Consider the following 12,355-nt stretch of genomic DNA (forward strand, 5'->3'; position numbering starts at 1 on the left):
CTGTTAGGTTAATCACTAGGTCATTTAAGACCGTCTTTGTTTTATCTGGTCTGTTACTGGTGGAGAGTAACCCTATCACAACTTTTATTGCTTCCCTTGTGATTTTGTGGACTGAGTCTAGCCAGAAAAATGCACCATGTACCCTGCTTAAAACTATCCTTATAACATCCTTAGGGAAATCCAGAATACTGAGAATTTCAGTGAAACCTAGGGTTTCCACTATCTTATGTTCCAGTTTAACATTACCAGAATCATCACAGATTACTGATTTATACATGTTCTTGATTTCCTCATCACCTAATTCTTCTATGTGACAATGAATGTACATTCTAGGGTCTTCAGCAAAAACTACTCCTTTGGGGATTTGAGAAAAAACACCAACATGTGTAGGGGAAAAAGTGGCACTAAGCAAACATGCCCTAATCTCACTTTCAACCACACACTTGTGGAATACGAAAGAGCCTAGAGGTATCACACAATTGGCTACTTCTTTTTGTGGAAGAGAGAGCCATGGGCTACCTATTAGGATTTCTATTCCTTTGTTGCAAATGATAGATAGAATGATGCAAGTTCAATCCCTAACCCTAAAGTGCAAGTCTGAACTAATAACAAGATTGCAGAATTGAACTTAAACAATGGAAAGCTATAAACACAAGGACAAGACAAGAATGTAAATGCATACCCAGTGTTAAAATCTGAGTGAAAATGTTTGGGACGGGGGCGCGGGCGCCACTATCCTGATTCTGCCCCTGAAACTGCTCCTGAAACTACTGTTTTGCAACCTGAAAAGTTGTCAAAAATGCTGAAACTTACTGTCTGACAGAAGGACCAGGGCACCCAGCGCCCCTGTCCCAGGGACCAGGGCACCCAACGCCCCTGTCCTGGTAGGACCAGGGCACCCCACGCCCCTGTCCTGGTCTTTCGCCCTAAAATTTGGTGTGAAGTTCTGTCTCAGTCCGCTTCCGTCGGATCTGCAATTTGCGGTGTCCTTCGAATTCGGAAATCTGCACTTATATCTGAAAAGGTGTGTTGGGCGGCTATATAGGGTTTTGCCTTAGTCAAACCCCCGCTTTGGTGATTTCCACCTCCATGAATAGCCAAGTTGTATTGTAAAAGTAGTGTGTGTGCAAGATCCTAAAATGCAAGTAAGCAAACTAGAGCAACCTAGAAAGTAAACCCTAATTGCTTGTAAATGATAATGTAAATGCTCCAAATCAAGATGCAAAGTGATCTAAAGCATGAATACAAATGATACAATGAGGCTTATGCAAAGACATGAAAACAACATGAAATCATACCCAACCCCAAGGGAGGGGTACAAGCCAATCTTCAGTCGGTGATCCCCTATTGCTCTTCAATGTCTTCAAATCCCTAAATGGATGAATGAAATTGATGAATGCTTGATGGATGAATGTTGAATGTTGTTGAAATCTTCAAAGATCTGCTCTTTCGCTGCCTAGAAGGTCCCTGAAACCAAAATTCGGATCCTTTCAAATGAAGAAAGAGAGCTCTTATGTATGAAACCCTAGATCTTAATTCCAGCTTTTTGCCGACCTAGAGATTGAATCTCCCACCAATTTCTTGGGGTTAAGCTTTATTTTATGATTGGATTGTTCTCCTAAAATTTCGGGAAAAATGTCCGGGACCGTGTGCACTCCGGGCGCCACGGTCCTGACAACTTTTCACCAAATTTTCAGGGCCATCGGATATGATGATTTTAGAGCGAATCCCAAAGTTACAGGTGATTTTGAGATGTTTTGACCCCCGAAATCAAGCCCCCAAGTTCAAAATTAGACCTAATTAGGGTTTTTGATTAAATGATGTATTGGAGGAATAAAATGAAAGGGGCACACTTTAATGAAGAGGGCCCAACTTTATGATATGGGAAATGATAAAATAGAACCTTAGACCTAATTAATTTGATTAATTAAGTGGTAAAGGGGAAATGGAATGCAAAATACAAAATGCGCCAAGGCGGGTGCTAAACTAGGTGTGAAATTGTACCACCCTAACAAGTGCGTACAATTTACGACGCTACATTTAGGCCCCACTTTAGCGGTCATATGAACACTACGTGCATATGCAAGCTAAAGTACAGAAAAGTAAACATTATTTGAAAAAGGCTATATCTATAAGTCTATCGAACGAAGCCCCCAGCAGTATCTGCAGTACATAGTTAGGAACCGCACCCTACAAAACACACGTTAGATCACAAAATCACCTAATGCTTACTAAGGAAGGTGATGAAAATTCGAGGGTAGCTATATCCCCCCCTGTTTCGGCTTGCTAATTTTAGTGAGTTGAAATAGGGTATCATGTTTACCACTTCTAATTGTTAAAGAATATTGATGACAAATGCTCACAAGAAGATTTGATATGAGATCAAAAACTAATGGAGAATCATTTGGTAAGAAAGAGGACTAAATCTCAATTCCAACACAACAAAGAGTGTGAGGATTTGAGAGTTCTCTAACACAAGATGAAGGATGTAAAATGGAAACAAAATGCAAAGAGAAGAAAAGAAAGGAAAAAAGCATGAATACACACATTGGTGATCCATGAAAAGAATAGTGAGAGAGAAAACATGGACTTCTCAGCCCTAGATCTTGTCTAGGTGATCCATGGGAAAAGGACATGGAAAACTAGCCCCTAGAGTCTGTCTAGGTGATCCATGTAAGGGAGGAGAGTGAGAAAGTCTAGCCTTATGCCGCTAGTTCCACTCAACCTCATGCATGTGTGTGTAAGGGAGGTTAGAAGCACCTCATAGGAGTCTATGCCTGAGTATGCTACAACCTGTATATGTATAGTACAAAAGCATGACATCTTTCTCTAAGAGTCTGTGCCCTGGTTCCGAGAATAATCACCTTGCATTAAAGAAAAATGGAGACATCTCGCTCTAAGAGTCTGTGCTCTAGTTTTGAGAATGACCCATTTCTCAAAAAGTGTAATGTTTATGTCATAAGCAAAGTAGAACAAGGATATCTACCTTCATCATAAAAGAAGATACCCCAAAAATGCAACAATGTCATAGATCCAAGCAAGAGAGTTTTGTACTCTTTAAGCAAGGATAAGATAGTTGAAAAGGGATATCCTATAGTATGTGTAAAGGAGATCCTTAGAGGAGAAGAGATCTTTGTACAAAAGACACCTATCCCCGAGAGGAATTGTCTTAGACAAATATAACATCTTCTAGAATAAGACAAAGAAGAGAATAAGAATGCAATACTTCCTTCTTTTGTGAGGTGAAAGTGATTCTTAATGAAGGATGACACTCTTTTTAACCCAATTGGGAGAGTGAATTCATTATGGATGTATTTTACCAAGTGCAAAAGAGGTTGTAGTCAAGGACTTACACCTCTTGTAAGAGAGAATCCTTGGACAAACAACAACAAATTCATACAAGGAATAACATCAAGTAATAAAGTTCACACCATCCACGAAATAGGAAAAAGTGGATCCTTAGATAAAAATAAGGAAAGATCATTGCCTCCCAAGGATAAGGACAATGAGAAGGACTTACACAATCTTCTAGGGAGAGATTTAGACATAAGAAAAATGTACTACATACTCACATGAGTTCATGCAAGCAAGACATTAGTGTATGTAAAATGCTCCTCACAAGAAGTGGGTAGGATAAGAAAGAGAATACACATCTTCTCCCATATCTAGGAAAAGAGGATTCTAAAGAAAAGATGATCAATATTTCCACACTATTACCCCAAAGGGAAATTTTAATCATAAAAAGAAGAGATGTATGAAATCACTCTTGTCCCCATAGGAACAAGAGATAACATAGAAAAATTAGGCTATTATGTTGCTTCGAAAATATGATTGCACTTGAAATTGTACCATCATGAATGACAATGAGCCCCCAGTAAATGAGCTACCAATGTCACATAATGATGAGGAACATAATAGCCATTAATGTTATTTAAAGACATGATAGACTGAATGAGGTATTTGAATATGACATGCTAAATGCTCAACTATAAGTGAGATCAAAAACATGTATAAAATGATAAAAATTGAAGAAGAAAACTCACAAGAAATCTTAGAAGAGGGATGAGTGTAATTTATTAGAGCCTTATCCCTAGAGGAAAAGACTTTATGATGAATAGGAAATAAATATTCATAAGTGGATTTAGAAATTTGAGGGGATTCATAAAGAGATTTGTTCACTGCCAAGATTTCCTTATGAGGGGAATGAGAGTTGATAGAAGTAGAAGATGATTTAGTTGAAGTGAGATCATCATCACTACTAAATATAGCATTCACATTGAGAGATGGTCTTTTAGATGCTTTGGTGGGCTTAAAAAGATTATATCCAAGTCCAAATGAATATTCATGCATGTTATGTTCTAAAGGAACTTTAATTCCTTGTTCATTTGTGACACAACCATTTCCACTATAGCCACTCTTAGCCAAAATGTGAAAACCACAACCATAAAGGGATGCTAAATCAGAGAGAGATGGTGATGCCCCATAGGTCTCAGTGCTATTTGTATTAGAGGAAGATGTTGAAGAGTTATTTGAATCGGAGGTAGCCACAAAGTTGTTACTGAATTGCTTAGACAAAGTGGGCTTCTCTTTAGTTTCTTCCTTAGATTTTCCCTTCTCAATCTTAGGCACTCTATATTCCCCTACAAAAGTAGGGTTAATGTCTAAAGATCCCTAATCGTCTTCTGTGAAAACCTTCTTAGGATCAAAAGCCTTCTCATATGTAGATTCAAGTTGAGAAGAATCTTCTTTAGGAACTTTAGGCTCATCCAAAGAATTTTGATTATCAGGGGATGATGATTCATCCATAGGTATCTTGTTTAAAGAGTCATCACTAGAAGAGGAAGGTTTAGAAGAACTCCCTTTGGAAGTAGATGTTTGCAAACAAGCTTGAAAATTAGTATCACCTATCAAGCTATATGTCTTATTGTTATAAATAAATTTTACTTGTCTATGCAATGTAGAGGGGACAACTTGCATACTGTGAATCCAAGGTCTCCCTAATAACAAGTTGTATGTTAGATTTCCCGACATAACATGGATAGGAGTAGGAAAAGTAACAGGTCCCACTGTGATGGGTAAGGTGATAATACCTAATGAAGACTTAGCCACATTATCAAAGCCTCGAATGGGATGAGAATCAGGCTCAATAAGGGATGTATCCACATTCATCTTATGCAATAGATTAATGCTACACACATTAAGGCCAGAGCCATTATCTACCAGTGTTCGTCTTATAGCAGTGTCATTTATGATAACCACAATCATCAAGGGATCATATTGATGTTGAATTTCACTAGTAGGCAATTCATCTTGAGTAAACACAATTTGAGCTTTAGGATTCATCACAGAGTTAACCAAAGATACTATATTACTAGATGTATTAGGTGGAGGAACACTCAAATCTTTCAAGGCATCTTGTAACATTCCATGATGAGCGGAAGAAGTTTGGATCAAATCCCAAAGGGATATCTTTGCCGGAGTAGTTTTAAGTTGTTCAATAAGATCATAGTCCTTACTAAGCATTTGTGAAATACGAGGAGCTTGAGGAAGAATAGGTTGGGAAGGAGGAAGTGAAGTTGGGATAACTAGAGGAGGATTAGGTTGCCTATTGCTTCTTGTGTTATAGGTATGAGCAACTGCATGATAACTCTCTCTAGTTAATTGCTTAGCATACTCATAAGGGCTCTCAGTAGAATAACCTCCTTGCACAGTAATAATAGGTTTCTTAGGAGTGCAAAAAGAATCATTAGCATGACCACCTTGAACCACTAAGATAGGCTTATTTAAAGGTTGAGAATTTTGAGAAGGACAAGCACCTTGGATAGTGAAGAGAGGTTTGTTAGGTGTCTCATTCACATGTATCAAATTGATTGAGGATGGTTTAGAGGAATGAACAAAAGTGTTGGAAGAATTATTGATAGTCTTCTCTTGCACTAAAATCTTATCAATTTTAGGAGAGAGACAAGGGGTAGACATTGATGTTCTAGTAGGAAAAGTAATACTAGGAAAGGTCATATCATCCTCTATCATCAAAGGATCTACATGGGGAATAAACTCTCTAGGAGAAGGATCAACATTACTCTCTAAAGTCTCACTTTTGAGAGGAAGATCTTTGAAAGAGATGTTAACCATCTTGCTTTGAACTAGGGTATCCTTATGAGTAGAACCAAGTTGAGGATGGGGAGATGCTTTATTTTTAGAGAGAGAATAATTAAGATTCAAGGAAGGTGAGAAACTATCAAGGGAGTTTTCAATCTTGATTTCATCTCCTTTGGCTAGGGTTCTCTCACGGGGTAGAGAATAATCTACACCTTCTTCTAATGGTTCATCCCAAATAGTGAGGTTGTTGAAAGGAATTTTTGAAGTATTGTCAATTTCGGGAGAGAAGATAACATTGTTTATTAATTCCTCCTCCTTAGGAGAGAGAGCATCAATAGATGTGTTAAACTCATCCTCTTTCCTCAAAATATGTTCAATATGATCTTTAGGGGAGAGAGAATTCAGGAAATTGCTTATTATTTCATTTTCTTTCTCTAAGGGATGCTTATGGGTAAGACAAACTTTAGGAGAAGGGTAAGCATTTATCATTAATTCATCATCTCTAGTGGGAATTTTGTTGGAAAAGGAAATGCCATCACTAGGAAATGTAGGAATAATGTCATCTTCTTGCACAAAAGGATCCTCATGAAGGGAGTGTTTTTTAGGAGAAACATGAACATATTTCTCCAAAGATTCATGCTAAGGAAGGAGATCTTTGAAAGAAGTGTTCATAACCTCTTGTTGCACTAACATGCCCCCATTGGAAGGACCAACTTTAGGAGAAAATAAGTAAATGTCCATCAATACCTTTTCACTTAGAGAGGCATCATGTAGGAAAGGTGAAGTAACATTAAGAAAGGTGTTTATGATATCATTCTCTTCCTCTAGGATAGCTAAATAGGAAGGGCACATTTTAGGAGAATTGTCAAGATCACTCTTAAAGTCTTCATCCTTAGAGCATGGGAGAGTCTCAAAGGGATTGGTGGCAACTCTTTTAGGCACTAAAACGTTGTTATAGATGGGAGGAGGTTCTTTAGGAGGAGGAAAAATTGAAACAAGGGAAGCTAACCCACTATCACATCTATGAAACGAATGCATCATGACAACAATTTTCCTCTTTCAAATGATAACACATGCAAAATAAAAGGATATGCTTAATTTTAACCAATGCAAGCACTTAGAATGTAGATTTAGAAAATGAAATATATGATTCAAATGAGTTCCTAAATCAGATTTGAAATTATTGATCCCAATTAAGCTATCCACAAGTTCAACTTTGAATTGAAAAATTAGGGTTTTAGCAAAAATTTCCTCTAAATTTTTTGAATCTTGCAAGAAATTAAAACTTGTAAACAGCATAAACACTCAAATTTGAAAACATAAATTAGAATTAGAGAAGATTGGAATTCATGTCGGGTTCACCAAAATGTGTAGGGGAAAAAGTGACACTAAGCAAACATGCCCTAATCTCACTTTCAACCACACACTTGTGGAATACAAAAGAGCCTAGAGGTATCACACAATTGGCTACTTCTTTTTGTGGAAGAGAGAGCCATGGGCTACCTATTAGGATTTCTATTCCTTTGTTGCAAATGATAGATAGAATGATGCAAGTTCAATCCCTAACCCTAAAGTGCAAGTATGAAATAATAACAAGATTGCAGAATTGAAATTAAACAATGGAAAGCTGTAAACACAAGGACAAGACAAGAATGTAAATGTGTACGTGGTGTTAAAATCTAAGTGAAAATGTTAGGGACGGGGGCACGGGCGCCACTGTCCTGATTCTGCCCCTGAAACTGCTCCTGAAACTGCTATTTCGCAACCTGAAAAGTTGTCAAAAATGCTGAAACTTACTGTCTGACAGAAGGACCAGGGCGCCCAGCACCCCTATCCTAGCAGGACCAGGGTGCCCCACGCCCCTGTCGTGGTCTTTCGCCCTGAAATTTGGTGTGAAGTTCTGTCTCGGTCTGCTTTCATCGGATCTACAATTTGCGGTGTCCTTCGAATTCGGAAATCTGCACTTATATCTGAAAAGGTGTGTTGGGCGGCTATATAGGGTTTTGCCTTAGTCAAACCCTCGCTTTGGTGATTTCCACCTCCATCAATAGCCAAGTTGTATTGTAAAAGTAGTGTGTGTGCAAGATCTTAAAATGCAAGTAAGCAAACTAGAGCAACCTAGAAAGTAAACCCTAATTGCTTGTAAATGATAATGTAAATGCTCCAAATCAAGATGCAAAGTGATCTAAAGCATGAATACAAATGATACAATGAGGCTTATGCAAAGACATGAAAACAACATGAAATCATACCCAACCCCAAGGGAGGGGTACAAGCCAATCTTCAGTCGGTGATCCCCTATTGCTCTTCAATGTCTTCAAAGCCCTAAATGGATGAATGAAATTGATGAATGCTTGATGGATGGATGTTGAATGTTGTTGAAATCTTCAAAGATCTGCTCTTTCATTGCCTAGAAGGTCCCTGAAACCAAAATTCGGATCCTTTCAAATGAAGAAAGAGAGCTCTTATGTATGAAACCCTAGATCTTAATTCCAGCTTTTTGCCGACCTAGAGATTGAATCTCCCGCCAATTTCTTGGGGTTAAGCTTTATTTTATGATTGGATTGTTCTCCTAAAATTTTGAGAAAAATGTCCGGGACCGTGTGCACTCCGGGCGCCACGGTCCTGACAACTTTTCACCAAATTTTTAGGGCTGTCGGATATGATGATTTTAGAGCGAATCCCGAAGTTACAGGTGATTTTGAGATGTTTTGACCCCCGAAATCAAGCCCCCAAGTTCAAAATAGGACCTAATTGGGGTTTTTGATTAAATGATGTATTGGAGGAATAAAATGAAAGGGGCACACTTTAATGAAAAGGGCCCAACTTTATGATATGGGAAATGATAAAATAGAACCTTAGACCTAATTAATTTGATTAATTAAGTGCTAAAGGGGAAATGCAATGCAAAATACAAAATGCGCCAAGGCGGGTGCTAAACTAGGTGTGAAATTGTACCACCCTAACAAGTGCGTACAATTTACGATGCTACACAACATTATCATCTTTCTTGGCAATCTCAGGAACTAACTGAAATACGGGTCTAAGGAATTTAATCACTTCGACTATGTTAGGGTTTGCTATGAATTTAGGAACAAATGAAGAAGCCATGATTATAAATACCTTTCTCTGCCTTAGGAGTGATTGCTTTGATGAAATGCTTCACCTCTTTGCTTGGAATGCCTTTGCTCAGGATTTTTCACACTCTCGAAGATTGGAATGCTTGGTGAAATGAAATTGGAGCCAAAACACTTGTTTTATAATGTCAAATTCACCAACCACGACATTTAATGCTTGTCAGTTAAGTAATGACTTAACTTATCTGTCGGTAAAGAAGTAATTTCAACTTCTCACCATCAACCGAGGGAATAATAGCATGTTTCACATTTGATTGCCAAACCCTCAAAATAATTTTCTTCAGTTAGATGAAGAGTCTCTTGCTAGTGGAGTGTTACTCTATTCTACTGGTGGAGTGTTACTTGGTTCTACCAGTGGAGGAGTATTCCCAACACCATTTAGGTCTGACTTTCTGATCCATTGTTTTGAGAATTCTTGTTTTACCTCTTCAACCTTTTCTTTTCCTTTCAAACTAGCACCATTATTACTTGCCGGTGATGCCCTACTTCTACAAAATTTTGCAATATGTCCAATCTTGTTACAAGTATAACAAGTCACATTATTTTTCTGAATAGCTTTCCCATATCCTGTGCCGGTTTGTGTTCTGCATTGATTAGATAGATGTCCAAATCTTCCACAAACATAACATCTTACATTCATTCTGCAATTTTCTGAATTATGACCAACTTTGTTGCATTTGGAACACTGACCAGTCGGTGTATTTGTGCTCTGATAATTTCTAGATCTACACTGATTTTCTTTATGACCATATTTGTTACAGTTAAAGCATTTACCTTTAAATTTGTAAACATTAGGTTGTCTTACCAATTTGCTATGATCCTGTGTGTTTGTAGTACCAGAGCTTTCACTAACTTCAAAGCCAAGGCCATTAGTGTCACCATTTGGTTTCTGATTCTTCAGCAAGTCACCAAGTTCTTCTGAGCTTTTCTTGAATTTTTCTTTGTGCTGATTTGCAGTATCCAGTTCTCTTTCCAAGTTTTTTTTCTATCTCATGAGTTTATTTGAGTCATTCTATGTATGCATCAGATTTGTCTTCAACAAATCATTTTCATAACTAAGTCTTGTGTTTTCATTTGCAGCATCATTCAGTCTTCTAGTTAGGTCTTCTTCATTTTTCTTTCTATCTTCAATTTATTTACAAAATCTCATAGTCATATCCTACATCTCATTCTTTGTTGTCATGTTTTCTTGTTTCAGCTTGTTTATCTGATCACTAAGAGTTTCCTTTTCATCATTCTCAAATTTCATCTTTTCATAAAGTTCTCTTCTCTTGTTTCTTGCAATGGTAAGGTTTTCCTGAAGTGCTTGAATAATATCCTGTGCAACTTTTAGATCATCTTCAAGTTTGATATTTTTCAACTTTTCTGTATCATAGTCTGAGAGAGCTCCTTCTAGTTGCTTCATCAAGTTATCCATCTCTACCGGTGTCAAGATCTTCCTCAAGCTGTTAGGCTACTGAAAATAGAGGACCAAGCTCTGATACCAATTGCTAGGATTCCCATAGATACTGAGAGGGGGGGGGGCGTGAATTAGTATCTGACCATTTGTAAGATTTTCTTAACTTAAAACATGTAAAACATATCAATATTGTATACCGGTAAACCAGAAATAAAGCAATAAATAAGAATAACAATATCCATAAGAAATCACAACATAACACAGTAGTCTAACAAGGAAACTTGGTGTGGGAAAAACTTCTGTGGGATTTGTGACCCATAATATTCACTTACTGGCCAACAAGAGAATATTACTACTACAAGAGGGGCCTACACATGCAGGAAGGCCAAGTGCCTAGAGCTCACTGCTCAATTACAAAATGGGAAGTCTCACTGACTTACAAAATGGATTTTATAAATCCAATGTCTTGTACTACTTCAAAATAGCATCTACTATGCCAGATTCAGTATCGGTTTCTGCTCTGCTTCTTACATAAACCCTTAACCAATAATTCGCATAATAGGTCTGCCTTATTTCGCCTATTTGCTTCCTTTCATATATATATTAAATGTTCTATAATGATCTCATACATATATGAGTCATTTTACAACTTAACAAGTCGGCTTACAATAATTTTACAATAATTAATAAAATATATTACAAACAAAATTCATGCCGGCTTCTGTGCCAGTATGCTTCCTTTCACTGCCGGTGGTCTCTGTGCTGGTGTAGAGTTTATCTTTGCTGCTGCTAGTAAATTGTCTTGTCGATGTCATAGGATTGCAAGGTTTCCATCAATGACAAAACCTTCAATCACCTTCAATGTCTCATTGGAGTGTGCATTTGCCAACAAGATTAGGGGATGATAAAGCTTGTTTGATAAGAGGAAAAGGCACTATATTTTGATGGTAAGCACAATACTAACAACGTTTATTATGTTGAAGGTTTGAAGAATAATCTTTTGAGTGTTGGTCAATTAGTTGAAAATGGATTTCAGTTACAATTCAAGAATGGTAAATGCAAAATCATGAATAGAACTAGTTTGGAAATTGCAACCGGTAATCAGACTAGAGGTAATATCTTTCACTTGAATAACAATGAGAAGACATGCTTAATTGCACATATTGATGAAAGTTGGTTATGGCATAAGAGACTTTGTCATGTAAAGTTTGATTGCATTGTAAAGATCAGTACAACTAAGGCAGTAAGGGATTTACCTAAGATTGTAAAACCTCACAATCCGGTATGTAAGGAATGCCAATTTGGAAAGCAAGTTAGAGCAAATTTTATGAGTATTCCAGAGAAATCCAATAATGTTCTTGATTTAATTCATACTGACCTATGTGGTCCGGAAAGAACTAGAAGTCTACAAGGAGATAGGTATTTTATGCTAATCATTGATGATTATTCTAGAATGTCCTGGGTTACTTTTCTCAGGGAGAAATCAGAAGCTTTTGGGAAATTCAAACTATTCAAGGTAATGGTAGAAAATGAAGCCAGTAAGAAAATGAAATGTTTAAGATCAGATCAAGGAATTGAATTCACATCTAAGGAATTTAATACATTCTGTGAAGTGAGTGGAATCAGAAGACAGTTATCAGCGACTCGGACAACCCAGCAAAATGGAGTTGTGTAAAGGAAGAACAAAACTATTCTGGATGCAGCTAGAAGCATGATATTA

Source organism: Cryptomeria japonica, chromosome 5, assembly GCF_030272615.1.
Source record: "Cryptomeria japonica chromosome 5, Sugi_1.0, whole genome shotgun sequence".
Lineage (NCBI taxonomy): Eukaryota > Viridiplantae > Streptophyta > Pinopsida > Cupressales > Cupressaceae > Cryptomeria > Cryptomeria japonica.